Consider the following 15,510-nt stretch of genomic DNA (forward strand, 5'->3'; position numbering starts at 1 on the left):
GCTACAAAAGAAATTATTATAATGATGAATCACCTACAATCTAATCACCTTGACGCCAAATGCTTTCTTCCCATGTTTCTTTCCAGTCCTTATCTAAATATACACCTATTTTTTATCACTGTAATCACAGTATAGATAACATTTTTAACACTGTATTAAAAACAATTTTCTACATTTCCACTGTCTACATCATCAGCATTCATTTCTAGGGCTGCATAATACTCCATTACATTCTCAATATTCCATTCTCAACTGTTTTCCTACTGTCAGATATGTAGGTAGGTTTCCAAATGTTATTATTAATAATGACCCTCTTTGCACATAAAGCTCTATTTGTTCTTTTTAATTCTTTCTTTAGGCCAAATTTTCAGGGGATAGTTGCTTTTTCTATTCTCGACCAGGGACAATGCCTGTATCATCACAACTAGACCACAAATAGCAGGATCAACTCCAGTCCTTGGATGATTTTCATAGATGTTGGCATGTTAACCAGGGCTTAAAGTTACCTTATATATTGTGAGAATGGCTAAAGGGCCCTAGCTGGCTGTGGTGTGGCATATCTGGGATGAAGGAAACAGTCTGTTTGCTTTGTATCACAGAACACTTGAAACAAATTGTAATAGAAACAAATAGCCCATACTTCAGTTTATGGTCCTTGTGGTGGTTTGAAGCTGTTATGTACCCCAGAAAAAAACCATGTTCTTTTAAACCATCCCTGTGGGTGCAGCCCTATTGTGGATAGGACCTTTTTTTTAAAAAAGAAAAAGAATGCAATTTTATTGAGACCTACTCTCACACCATACAATCCATCCAAAATATACAATCAATGGCACATAGCATCATCATATAGCTGTGCATCCATCACCACAATCAATGCTTGAGCATTGTCATTACTCCAAAACAAACAAAACAAAAACAAAAACAAAAAAAATTATAAAGTTTGCTCTATAGCTACTTGTTAAATTGTAATTTGAAAGTTATCACCTTTTTGTATATATGTTATATCTCACAATAAGGAAGTAACTGAAAGGAAGGTACTGTAACTCATAACTTTTGGAAATTTCCTATATAACTACTTGTTAAATTGTACTTTGAAAGTTATTATCTTTTTGCACATATATTTCACAATAAGGAAATAATTGAAACAGTGGAACTGTGACAACATTCTTTGAAATTTGCTTTTTAATTATTTGTTAAAGAGCAAACTTTCCAATTGTACTTGGAAAGTTTTCACTTCTATGTATATGTTATAATCCATATTTTTAATGTGGGATATAACAAAGTATTAAAATTAAATAAAAAATAAAAAAAGAACACCCCAAACATCCCATAGAACTCCCTGTCCCCCCATTATTCATTTACTTTTTGTCCCCTTTTTTCTATTCATCTGTTTATATACTGGATAAAGGGAGTGTGAGCCACTAGGTTTTCACAATCACACAGTGACACTGGGTAAGCTATATACAATCGTCTTCAAGAATCAAGGATACTGGGTTGCAGTTCAACAGTTTCAGGTATTTCCTTCTAGCTATTTGAATACACTAGAAACTGAAAAGGGATGTCTATATAATACATAAGAATAATCTCCAGAATGACCTCTTGACTCGTGAAATTTCTCAGCCACTGAAACTTGTTTCCTTTCTCTTCCCCGTTCAGGTCCAAGAAGGCTTTCTCAATCCCACGATGCCAGGGCCAGGTTCATCTCTGGGAGTCATGTCTCACATTGCCAAAGAGATTCACACTCCTGGGAGTCATGTCTGTGAGTAGGACCCTTTGACTAGGTTATTTCAATTGAGATATGTCCCACCCCATTCAAGGTGGTCTTCTCTTCTGGGACACCAATGATACGTACATTCTTGTATTTTGTTTCGTCTTTAAGTTCCTGGAGACGTTGCTCATATTTTTTCATTCTTGTCTCTCTCCATCTGCTCCTTTATGTGTAGGCTTTCAGGTGTTTTGATCTCCAGTTCCTGAGTGTTTTCTTCTGCCTCTTGAGATGTGCTGTTGTATGTTTCCATTGTGTCTTTCATCTCTTGTGTTGTGCCTTTCATTTCCATAGATTCTGCTAGTTGTTATTTTCAACTTTTGATTTCTGCCTTATGTATGCCCAGTATTTTCTTTATAGTCTATCTCTTTTGCCAATCTTCTCTAAACTTTTTGAATTGATTTAGCATTAGTTGTTTAAATTCCTGTATCTTAGTTGAAGTGTACATTTATTCCTTTGGGTCATAACTTTGTTTTTCTTAGTGTAGGTTGTAGTTTTCTGTTGTCTAGGCATCTGATCTCCTAGGCCACCCCAATAAGGTTTTCCCAGATGAGGACAGGCTGAGGTCCCAGAAGGAGGGAATATTCAGTATCTGGTTTCTCTGATGGTTTTTCTTAGAGGATTGACACATCCTGTGCTTTTCTGCCTGGCAGGTGCAACTGTCAGCCTGTCACCAGCTGGTGTAAGGGGATGTGGCCCGTGGCTCTCCTTCCCCAGGCTTTGGGGTCTGGTTCCAGTAAGGCAGGTAGTAGAGCTGGGTCCCTCCCTTTCCTCTTGGGAAGCTATGCCCCCTCCAGACATGTCATCTGCATATCAATAAGTTCTTTGTTTCTCTGACTCTGTTGGTCAAAGTGCGATTTTAAAATGGTTGAGGCTTTCTTTACTGCAAAGCGCTGCGGGCTGGAAATGGCTGAGGCTTTCTCCATAGAGAGAGAAAGGGACAGAAAGCTCCCAGATTCACCCATCAGCCAGAGATAGCACCCAATCCTCTGGGCTCCCCATCCTGAGACAGATATGTCCTCTGACTCTCCCAAGGTCAGTTGTCACCAAAAGCCTCTGTCTGCTTGTTGGGGATTCACTGTCTGTATTGAGCAGTTAACAGTAAAACTCCAGTTGGACCTGGGCTGAGGTACACTAGCTTGTTTGGAGAGTTCTGCTCTCTAGCACCGTGAGGCTTCTGTGAGGGAGGTGCTCTCGGCTCTAGGCGTTGGTCTGCAGTTTTTACTTACAGATTTTATGCTGCAATCTTGGGCATTCCTCCCAATTCAGGTTGGTGGATGATGAGTGGACAGTCACGGTTGTATCCCCACAGTTATTCCAGGTTATTTACTAGTTTTTTGGTCATTTATGAATTGTCCCAGGGGGGACTAACAGTCTTCCATGCCTCTCTATGCCGCCATCTTAGCTCCTTCTCAAGGTGGTCTTAATCCCTTACTGGAGTCCTTTATAAGAGGATAAAGGACACACAGAAAAAGCCCAGAGGGCTCAGAGAGGCCCCAAAGAAGCTGAGATGAATTCAGAGAGGCACCCACAGAAGCTGAGAGAGGAAGTCACTGAAGCCAGAAGCTGAAAGCAATGAAACCCTGGAGAGAAGGACCAGCAGATTTCAGCCATGTGCCTTCCCATGTGACAGAAATGTCCCAGATGCTGGCAGCCTTTCTTTAGAGAAGGTATTGTGTTGTTGGTGCCCTAATTTGTCCATTTTGACATCCGTAGAACTGTAAATTTGTAAGCTAATAAATCCCCATTGTAAAGCAACCCATTTGTGGTATATTGTACTCTGGCAGCTTTAGCAAACCGGAACAGCCCCTTTTCCAAATTGTAAGATAAGATTATGATTTCTGAGTGTGTGCTAGAGAAACCTCTGAAAAATTCTGTTGCTGGTTCTAGTATTTATCCCCTTGTTGTTTTCCAACACACTTTAAAGTCTTATGCACATTATGATTTTAACGAATTTCTCTCAGCAAGAGAACTCAGTTACTTTAATGTACCCAGACTACACAGGGGATAATTGAAAAACGATCATGTCATAATGATGATTAGTCTATAATGATTCTCTGGGATTGAATCATGCTGGCAGGAGCCCTATGGCAGGGAATGCTTTCTTAAGATGTTATTAAAAGCAACACAAGCAATGCCTGGATTTTATATAGTGCTATAGGTGGTTCTGAACGTTGAGCAGTGTCTTAGTTTTTCAGGCTGCTATAACAAATACCACATAATGGGTTGGTTTAAACAACAGAAATTTATTGGCTTACAGTGTAGAGGCTAGAAGGCTTGCTTCTTCCCGAAGTTGATAGTGGTAGCATTCTGCCTGGCTGGCAATCCTTAGGTTCCTTGGCTTTTCCATCACTTGGCAATGTCCCTTCCTTTCTCTTCCAGGTTCCACTGACTTCCAGTTTCTGGCTCCTCTCCAAGATTTTCTCTCACTGTTTCTGAGTTTCTTCTGCTTATAAAGGACTCCATAAACTGGATTAAGGCCTGACCTCATTCAGTTGGGCCACACCTCAACTAAAAATAACATCTTCAAGAGATCCTATTTACCACCCACAGGAATGGGATTAAGAATACTTCCCCCCCATCCTGGGGCACATAATTCAACCTACTACAAGCGTTCTTGCTCTACTGCCAAAGAGGTATTTCAGTGAGATGGAATCCACAGTAGGATTTGTGGGTCCATGATTCTAGCAATAATCACTCTGAATATTTTTCTATTTCAAAATTACAAAGCTGAATGTCTGGGTTTTCCAGTAAGAATGCAAAAGATGGAGAGAAAGGAGTGAGTGGAAGCTGTAAATAGAGGAAAAGAATATGGAAATGGGTGTTGAGAAGAGGCTAGGCTCCTGGAAGAGAAGGCGGCGTATGAAAGTGCCCAGGGCCACATGCACGTGATACAGGGGAAGAGGGAGAGAAAAGAATAGTTCCATTTTCTTAAGGTTCTCAAATATATTAATTACTTGATAGAAAAAAACCTACTTTGGTGTGAGCCATTTGTTGGCAACCAGGAACCAGAGATTCCCTATTTTTCTTTCTCCAGCTCTAAGCTTCCTGATTTGGCTTTAGGACAACATAGGATGAAGGACTCAAGCAAGGGTTCCAGAGACAAAACACGTGTCTAGTGCTGTATCCCAGGCAGTATGAGGCCCAATGTCAGTGGGTTGGGAGGAGAGGATGGGGATGGGAGAGCTTGAAATCAGCTTACAGAGCACTAACACCCATGCCTGGGGAGAAAGAAGCTTCCTGCAGGGTAGGCATCTCCTTGGAAAGATCCTGAGCCCTCTTGTAGGAAGGGAACATCTGTGTCCATTCTCATAGAGTTCCTCTTTACTCCCCACATCTGGGTTCACAGCTCAGGGGTTGACCAAAACAGGCTGTTCATCAGCAACACTTCTTTGATCTGCTCTGTTCTCGGGTCACCTGAGGCCTCCCTATGGCCAAATCCCTCACCTGATCTCTCTGCCATGGTTAACGCTACTGGTTACTCAGTCCTTCCTTCTTAAAGCTTTCTCTGTTGACTAGGATTACACTCCACACCAAAAGTAATAATGGTGGGCAGAGAGTTGAGGAGGAAGATAAAAGCATGAAGGCAGTGGGAAGCACAATTTAAGGAGCCTCTCACTCTCAGGGTTGTGCAAGTGCAGGGTGAGATCCTCCTTCAGTTTTGGACACTAGGCTTATTGCTTGCTTTATGCTCGTCCCACCCCTGGCAGTGACGGCTTATGAGGAGGCCTTCTGGAATGTTTGCTGGAGTTTGAGTTACCTAGACACTGCCACCCCTGCGTATTTCTTCTTCCCAGTGCAACAGGAACCTCAGGCATGCCAGCCTTCTGAAGACTGTGCTATGCTAGAAATAACCAGAATATTTTTTCCAGTGGTGATCAGAACACAAACACTTCCCACAGTATTAGAAAAACACTTTTCTGGAACAGTAAGGTTATAATGCTGTTATGATTACTTAGTACTATGCACAATGAAGGGCTCTCCACCTGAAGGTTTGGCAAGGGCTGGCCCTTAAAACAGATTTGTGAAACCAGTAGGTGGAAGAGGATAAAAGGCAGGATTTTCCTCTTTGGATGTTTCCATCACTCCTTCAGCCTTAGTGGCTGTGAGACACCACGACAGTTTGCAGAATTTGGTGGAGGGATCAGTGTGGCTATATCATGATTGTTGCTTTGTAAAACATTCTGCTCTTTTCAAAACTTTTGCTGACATTTCCCATGTACCACGGACACTGCATAGCTTAGGGGAGGCAATTTAAAAGATGTCACATTCTTCCAGGTTTGTACAGAGCAGGTGTGAATAAATGAGTCACTCAAAGCTGCTGTAGCTCTTTGTTCAGTTGGGTTTGTCCTTGTAAGGTGTCATGGGCTCTGAGAGGCCGATGTTCCATTTCCAAGGGGCTCTTGGCAACTCCTTTCTGAAGCTGTCTTTTCAGTAAGTACTCATGAGGCAGCGCGTAGAATGGCCACATTGTCCCAACTACCTAAATACTACATTGTTGAATTTCCTGTGTGTATGGACTTTGAAAGGTCTCCCATGGCCAGCTTCTGCTGGCTGCTCCTATCTGACCTGTCCAGTTAGTCTGGAGCCCCCACTGTCAGGATAGCTGTAAGTCAGGAGAGTGAGGGCAGACACTGTTTGAAGGAGTAAAATGCTTGGTGGGAGGGGTCAGGTTTTCAGCAGAATCACTTGCTGAATCTTTGTCGTGAAAATGATTGAGGGAGGAATTCAGGCCACTTTTTCTCAGAGGCTATACGAGCTTTGCAATTTTCTCTCACTCTGTAGCTCCAAGGGTCAAGGCACATGAACTGTACCCATCTCTCTTGGGGCCCTCTGACACCCTTCATCTCTGGGAAGCTGAATACACTGCCCTGGAAATAATATCTCAGTCATCTGTGTCCTCAGGTCCTCTAGACTTGATGGCCCCACAGTGGGTATGGCCATGGAGTCTTTTACATGCCTCCTATTAAGAGTTGGGGTCTATATTCCCCTCCCCTCAAATCTGGGCTTTTAGGTTACTGGCAGTTTTTGACTCCCCTGCTGGAATGACCACTTAGGCCCTGGTACTACATGTGGGAGGGAGAAGGGACCCACTGAGCCCAGCCTTCCAGCCATCCCTGCCAAGTGTCCACATGTGAATGAAGCCATCTTGGAGCCTCCAGACCACCCAGCCACCAGCTGAATGTCACCAGTGGCTCCAGTTGATGGTACATGGAGAATTGCCTGGATGAACCCTTTCCTTATTTCTGACCCATATAATTGTGAGATATAAGAAAAGCAATTGTTTTAAGCTACTACGTTTGGGGATAGTTTGTTATGCAGCAGAGGGCAAATGCTCTTTTCTCTGACTGGGTTTAGATTTGTTGTATTAAATATACTGTAACAACACGTGCAGCTTGGAATGAGCACCACCATCTCGGACTCACCTTTTCTTCCTGACACACAACTTCCAGAGGAGCAATACTTGAACCCCCAACTCTCACTACTGGTTTATCCCTACTCTGCCTTTGGAGAATTACTGATTTGTCCCTTGTAACCGAGAGTTGAGAGTTAAGAGTTAAATGAATATGATTACTGAATCATTATATAGACGTTTTCTTACTTTCTACTATATTGTAGAATAGACAAAAGTAAAAGCCTGAAACTACTGAAACTCACTGAACTGTAACCCAGATGCCTTGATCTTTGAAAATGGTGCTTTATTGTGTAACTACATAATCTTTACCTTGTAACTGAAAAGGCTTATGATAACTTGTGACTGGCCCTGCTTATATCCCCTTATCTTGTTTTACAACTTTGAAGTCTTAAGATCATGAAGATAGTTGCTTAATGTTTATTAATGAAGGAATGTGAGGCAGCTCAAAACTAACCCACCCCAATTCCTAGGTTATCTTAATAGACAAAATTAGTTCTGACCAGAATTGGCCCACCTGACATGCACAGTAGCTTAAACCTTAACCTATAGGTGACCTATGCCTCGTTATAATACTCAAAATCATGCCTGTCATGTTAAGGACACCATTTTCTCACATATGTTCTGTGACTAAGCATGCAATCAATCTGCACATGCTCAATAACTATACTTTCTCTAAATTCATCATCTTGAGCCATTATACTCATTGTCCTAAACCTGCCTGTCTTTGAATACTGTAAAACTCTTAGTTCCGCAGTTTGGGGAGACAGATCTGGGGCCCATCAGCCTCCTGTTTTCCTTGCTCTGTGCTTTGCAATAAAGCTCTTCATCCCTTTGGAACTCCAGTGTCACCGGATTGTGACAGGATTGGTTGTTCTGTGCACCAGGCAGAGTACCCACGCTTTGATCAGTATCACCCTCAAGTGGTCTACCTGCTGGGGGTTTGGATCAGGGCCAAATATAAATGCACAGTTACAGCACACTTTAGGGCTGAATTAAGGTTTAACTCTCATTTTGACTGCAGATCGATTAACATGAGTTTATAAGTGATTGAAGGGTCTGAGGTTGTTGTTTGTGGCTTGTTTGTTGTGTAATTGGCCAGTGGGCTGGTCAGGAGAGAGACTTGGGTGTAATCCCATTGCTAATCTTTCCTTGCACATCACCCTTCTACTCATTCCCACCAGCACACTCTCTGGTCCGATTGGACGATGCAAGGGGATAGCTGGATAGCAAGCAATACCCCAGTCACCAGCCTTTATCTAACACCTTCTCACCCTAACAGGAAAGCAACACCAGTGCTACTTTCTGGGAGTCATATCATTTTCCATCCAAATTCTAAGCTGCTCATGGCCCAGATTTCTCTACAGGCCTGAGCTAATGACCTTCCAGGCCTGCTTGGTGGCAATCCGTAGTTTCAGTGCCTGGTGCTGAGGCACAAGGATGGGGAAGGGGGTTGAAAGGAGAGAAGGAAGGAGTATTGTAGTCTCTGGCTCTTTTCAGGTAGGACCAGTGACTGTGTCTTCATTTTTAGTACAGAAAGCAAGGTACAAAATAAAAATAACTTATTCTCAATGATTCCCACTGCCTATCTATCATAGTCTCATTTTTGTTTCTATCTTAGCATCTCTTATTTGCTTCATAGTGCTACTTGTGATCTGTAGCTATCTCGTATGTTTTGTTTTCATCTCTGCTCCCACCAGAATGTGAGTTTCACCTGATTAGGACCTTCTCTGTCTTGCTCACCACTGTATCCCCACCTCTGGCTCAGTGCCTGACACACAACAGAGGAGCATTAAGTATTTGCTGAACAAATAAACAAGTTAAGAAATAGAAGAATATTCCTCTCTATGTCCCATAATCCACTAGGTCAGTGCCTCTCAAACCTCAACATGCATAAGAATCACCTGGGAATGTCGTTAAAACACAGATTTTGATTCAGTAGATCTGAGTGAAACTGCAAAATTTGCATTTCTAATAATCCCGGAGGCTCTGTTGCTGCGGGTCCTTTCTAACCATCTCCAGGTGCTGCTGCTGCTCCTTTTCTAACAGCCCCCCAGCTGTAAACTCTCTTACACTTTGAGAATAAGGCACTTGACTGAGAGCTCCTTGAGGCAGAAACTGTGTCCTATTCCTCTAGGTATTCTTGGGTTAGTAAGGGGCTTGGTATACAACAGGTGCTCCAGTTGTTTGTTAAAGGAGCGAATGAAACCAAACCAGGCACACGAATCTACGAAAAACCTGGCAAAGCAAACCCCAAGCAACTGGTAGGAGCGATTCAGTGACCTGCAACCTCATCATGGACTTTGGGGAGCTTTCAATTCCTTCCCCTTTCAATTCCTTCCCCTTCCAATACTCAGCTGGGCAGGGGGAGCAGAGATGGGTGGGGGGTATCGCATCCTGTGCCCACAAATGGAGATTTTATCACTTAGTTGTGACAATTTTTTTTTTTTTAAGTGCAAATATGTAGACAGGCTTCTAGGAAACGGATGAAAAAGGCCCCCCCACCTGAGACAGTCCCAGTACTTTTTTCCTCCTTTCTTCCCCTAGGGATTTTTTTTTTTTTTTTTTAACAAAACAAAACAAAAACAAACATTTTCTCTTTCTCTCCTCTGTTTTTCTCTGTTTCCCACTTCCTCCCTTTGTATCTGACATACTGATTTTAACACAGGAAAGGTGGAGGCTAATTGCTAAAACTGTTCTACCTGCCACTCTCTTGGATCTTTGATGACAAGGGGCAGAAGATGGCTTAAGATTGAGGTCCTGATAATTTGGGTCTATTCCTACATTCATCTGACAGTTACGCTTTGACATTCAGGTACAACACTTTCTCATGTGGCCTTTTTTAGGAAAGTAAGTAATTCATGATCATCTGCTTTTCTCTTATTCCCCTATCTCCTGCATTAAGGAGTACTGCAGAAATCTACTGAAAGTGAGAAAATGGGCACAATTACTTGGTAGGGTTTACCCAGGCACACTGAGAATAGAAAATTGCTATTATCAGTTCTTATAATAGTCACTGTCCAGTTTTAACATGAAGCCATTCCATGTTTCACCATACCAGGTCAAAAGGCTTTCATTCCTGAAGCCCAAAAGACAGGCCCATGGCAGGGTTAGAGTGTAGCAACCTCAGCTTTTAGTGCATTTCACAGGAACTAATAAACTGTTTGGAGGTATTAATGTTTTATCACCACTTTAGTGACTTCTATGTACCCTTTTGAAGTTTTTAATAATTGTCTTGCCTTTCCACTTCATGAACTAGCTCATATACTAACAGCTCACCATGTATTCATGACAATCCTTTAAAAATATAAATAAAAGCAAAAACAAATTAAGTATTACCACACACGAGCTTGCAAATCATGGAGCTCAAATATTTACCGGCTTCTCGATATAATACATTCATCTCTGTAGCCATTGAATATTCGGCCTCACGTACCTTCCTCTCCTTCCTACATAGGTAAGATGACCAATTTTGTATTACTCCCCTGTTCTGTTTCTGTCCTCTTTTGTCCAAGGTGCACATTCTCTCCCTCTCTCAACAAGGCCTGCCTCATGGGCTTTCTCCTCTTCTCTAAACACCATCTTGAGAGTCAACTAGCCCTCCTTAATAATATAAATTTCCTGATTTTCTTGGAGACATATAGGTTAGCCATTCTCTTTGGCTTTGAATCCTAATTCTTCCACTTATTGACTGGGTTACTCTAAAGAAGTTCCTTGCATCTGTGCCTCAATTTCCCCATCTGAAAAGGTAGTCCTGAAGATTGATTGAGATAATGGTTTTAAGGTGTTTGAAATAATGTGTAAACCTGGCATATAGTTAGAAGCTCAGTAAATGTTGGCTGTCATGTTTTAAAATGCAAAATAGTATAATTTGCACTATCTTATTCCAGAAAAATCACATGAACACTTACTTCCCCCTGGGACAGAATGGCCTAATGGTTCAGAGTATTGACACTGTGGTCAGACTGTCTAGGTTTAAACCTTAATTATGCCACTTACTAGCTCTGTGTCCTTGGCCCTGTTGTCTCACGTATAAAATGAGGATTAGACTAACCTCCCTCACAGGGCTGTTGTGAGCATTAAATAAGTTTACACCTATAGTAAGCACTATAACATGTAAACTACTGTTATTAGTATATTATTATTTGAAGTTGGATTTTTACCTTGATGTATATTGATGCATATTGTTTTTTGGACATGTAATTGCTTTATTTAAGTGACCATCTTTTCAAAGTTTCTCAGAGAGCACTAGTATCAATGTTATTAATAAGAGGATTACTAATAATTACCCTTAAAACCCCAATGATGTTCCCCTTTCTTCTTTCCAATGACTTTATGAACTTTTGTGAAATTATAGGGCACCAGTTCTTTAAAACCATAAGCTCATTCTCTCCTCCAGGAAGTGGTGAGGCTTTTTGTACATGGACCTATGGTCTTTAGTGAGTCTTGAGTGGTGGAGTCCAGGATCACGAGGCTTTAAATGACCTTATTACCACAAATTCAATAGTCCTGGCCCTAATTACCCAAACGCGTGTTTGTTGTAATATTCTAGTATGATGTATATTTCCTCTCTAGACTGAAGGGAAGTCAGACCACAAAGTCCAGAAGGCAACTTATAATCAAGATCTAATCAACACACACACACACACATGCTGTCCCATTGGAGAATAAGCAAGAATTAAAGCAGTTACTAGACGTGCAATCCATCACTGGCCAGCTGACACTGATTTGCCCCAAATGACCTAGCAGCAAGGGAGAGCCAGAGACGGGCTGAATCGCAGAAATTTAGGGCTTTCTAAATGCAGAAGTGAGCAGATTATTCTTCAGCTGAACACTTTTTGAGGCCACCTTTTGCTCCCAAATAAAGTCTAGTTGCTTAACAGCCCCCGAGGCCTTCTGGGGCCTGTCTCCCCCCACTGCTTACCACTCCAGCCTCTCCTCTTGGGTTTTCCCCCCTCAGGCTCAGCTCCAGCCTCCGGAGTGTGACCTTCAGGTCTCAGGATAAACCCAACTGTGTCCAGTGTTCCAACTGATGAACACCTCCTTTTAAGTCTTAAATCACTTCCCAAAGCATTTCTTGAATGGCTCGGCTCCTTTCTCTCTTTTCTGTCACCATTTTGCCCTAATCATCCTTTATCAGAGGCTAGACAATGGAGCTCCCAGAAGGCAGGAGCCACTTCTGATACCTTCCTAGCATTCGGCAGGGGCTGCCACAGGACAGATGCTCAACAACCCCTGGTGTTTACTGAAAGGCAACAGATGTCAACTATTCCAACCCTTTTGGTTTGCAGTGGAGCATCCTGAAGTACAGAAAGAGGAAGCAGTTTGCCCAAAGTCACCCAGCTCATTAGCTGAAGAGCTGGGGTTAAATCCAACTCTTCTGACCTAGACTGCTTTTCCAGTCTACCCCCCACCCCCACCCCAAACCTTTTTTCAAGTGAATTTTGTAGGAATTCCAGTTCTGCATGTGAAAGAGAATTGGGTGCAGCTGTCCCAGTTGAAGGCTCAGAACCTCACACCTGCCCAGGTAGCCCCTCTTTGCCAGGCCCTTCTCCATGGGGTGCCTCTATAGCACGCTGAGGAATCGAGTATGAAAACTGCTTCCCTAACCCACACTGCCTTCTCAATACAATGTCATATATCTTCCCAGTTTAACACATTCTCTTGCCCTGAAGCACAGCATCCTTTGGAAACCGGTTGTAAAATAGGAAAGTTAAGTGGATCAGTAGAGGATAAGACAAACTGGGGGATAACATGATTAGGATTTCAGGGTAGGAAAGGCCTGCAATGGCTTTGACTCTGTTCTGGGTTATAATAAAGGTGATTTCCACAGATGTAGCAGAAGCATCCAGAAACCAGGTGTACCCCACCCTGCTCTGGGACTCATTTTGTAAGTCAGCAAATATCCAAAATATGCAGATAGCTCCATTCCAATGTGTATTAAAGTTTCAGTAAAGCTACTTCAGTGATGACCAGAAGTCCCGTGGCCTTAGGGAACCCTGCCTCAGAAACCAGTCTATGTAAAAGCTGAATGGCCACTGTGGTCCATGGACCTCTCTGCACAACTTTCACCAAGGCTTAAATTCAGACCCCAGGGTCCCACCTAGACCAACTGAACCAGTACCAAACTTCCCAGGTGACTCTTATGTACATTAAGGCTTAAGCTCATTAATGCCTAAGATCACCTGGGCTTTCGAATCAGATCAAAGTTTGAATCATGAGTTTCCCACTTTCCAGCTGGGGTTGACTATTTTACTTGCCCTAGCTTTGGTTTTCTCATTTGTAAAATGGAGATAATACATATTTTGCAGGAGTGTTTTGAGGAATCCAGGTAAAGCACTGAGCTCAGTGCCTGGAACACAGTAGATCTGCATAAAGTAGCAGCCTCTCCTCACAGTCAGCTCTCAAGGGCAGCCAGAGCAGAATTTGGGCCACCCAGAGTAGCTGCGGGTGGCCCTTGGCCTGCCACCACCCGCACTCCTTTATTTTTCCTTCCTTCCTCCTCTTCTCACACTCCTATTCACTTTCTTTCTTCTCTTCCTTCCCTTCCTCTGTTTTGGATCGTTTTCCAACACCACGGTTACTGAGCCCAGAATGGTCCAAGAAGAGACAAAGAGGCCAGCCTGGGATGTGGGGTCTCCCATCCTGTGGTCATAAATCCCTGCAGGTTGGGGAGACGGAAAGTCCTGGCCATTTGACAGAGTTTATCCTTCAAAGAGAGAAAGGGTGGCAGAGAACCCACACCAGAGAGCTTTTATGTTTGGACAGAAGGAGAAAGCTCATTTACAAAACTACAGAACTAACAAACACCAGTAATGGGCAAGAGGGAAAGATAGACAAGAAATCTGTGATAGAGAGACACGAGATTCTTCCGGGGTGTCTGTGGTCAGTTGCTTGGCTGTTTAGAGCCTCTGGGAATATGTTTGGATCTACGGAGGCCCTAGAGGATTTGCTCCCCGTAGCCCCAGAGCACATTTATGCTTCTCTAACAGCAAGGAGAGAATTGGCAGGGAAGGTCCTGGTATAAGGGGAGGCCCAGGCACAGCTGTGAGGACTACCTGAGCTGCAGGGCGCCAGGTGTGAAGGCAGGATGTCAACCCATTCCCACAGGTGAGAGACAAGGGAGATAAAAGACGGCAGAATTGAGAGAAGCATTTTCTAAGTCCTTGGTGTGTGTTTTTGCCTATTTTGATAAACAATAAAATAAGAAATCCATATAGTTTTTTTAGTGCTTATTTGGAATTAAGCACTTTGAAATAACTCAAGGGCTTTATAGGCACCAAGGACTGGATGATTGATGTCCAAATGCTAGAAATGTAGCTCCGGGTGGGGCAAGCCTTTAGCTGGAAAGTGCCAACGACAGCCTTCACAGACTAAAACCCAGGAGGGGATTGTTTTCTGTTGTACGGATGTGGTCATACCTCAAGTTTTGCAAATCCTGTCCCCAGTAAGGACATGTCAGTAATAACATGGTAATAATCTCACCAAAAAGCTTATATTAGCTGTGATTCTTGTTTCCTGTTATGCTGAGCACTAACTGCATGCCAGGCATGGTGCGAAATGCTTTCCATACATTAGGCTGCTTGGTCCCCAGAAACACCCCAAAGTGGTAGGTAATATCATTACCTCCATTTTATCAATGAGAAAATTCATTCCATGATTCTGACTCATGCGTCAACACTACTTTGATGAAGACACAGAGCAAACGTGAAAAAGGATCTAGTGCTGCTGTTTTCTTGAGCATTCTACTTGAATATTACTCCCCTCAAGATCCGAGTCTTGAGATGGTCTCACCTGTTACTCTAACCCTTTCTCTGTCTGTGCAATGGAGACTGGGGCCTCAATTAATAGTGGATTGTGAGCTTAAAGTTCAATGAATGCAATTTAATAAATGTTTGTAAAAAATGCCAAAGAATTTATACAATGATGATTACAGAACAGAGTTGTACGTATAAGATTATGTATCATGGTAAAAAATTGAAAGTAACCTTAATACCCCAAATAAGAGATTGGTTAAATAAATTATGGTACTTTTATACAGCCATTCAAAGTGAGTGTGTAGATCTATATTAAATGAGTGACATCCATTTAAATGAAAAATCAGTTATGAAATAGCATATGTAGTATGATCCATTTATGAAAATCAAATATAATTATATGTTTATATATGCATAGGAAAAAAATGTGGAGCACTCTATCTCCAAAATATGCTAGTTAAGCTCTGAGTGGTGGATTTAGGGGGTTTGTCTCTTTGTTGTCTGCTTTTTTAAATTCTTTTACAATGAGCTGAGCATGCATTACTTTTATAATTAGAAAAAAAAGTGCTATTATT

General features: G+C 42.3%; 1 protein-coding gene across 2 annotated transcripts in view; it reads right to left on the reverse strand.

Moving 5' to 3' along the window:
• Positions 1-15,510, reverse strand: part of LHFPL3 (LHFPL tetraspan subfamily member 3) — a 580,909-nt gene that overhangs the window by 2,751 nt on the left and 562,648 nt on the right. The gene's annotated exons all lie outside the window — the stretch shown is intronic.

The sequence above is a fragment of the Choloepus didactylus genome, chromosome 5 (assembly GCF_015220235.1).
Source record: "Choloepus didactylus isolate mChoDid1 chromosome 5, mChoDid1.pri, whole genome shotgun sequence".
NCBI lineage: Eukaryota > Metazoa > Chordata > Mammalia > Pilosa > Megalonychidae > Choloepus > Choloepus didactylus.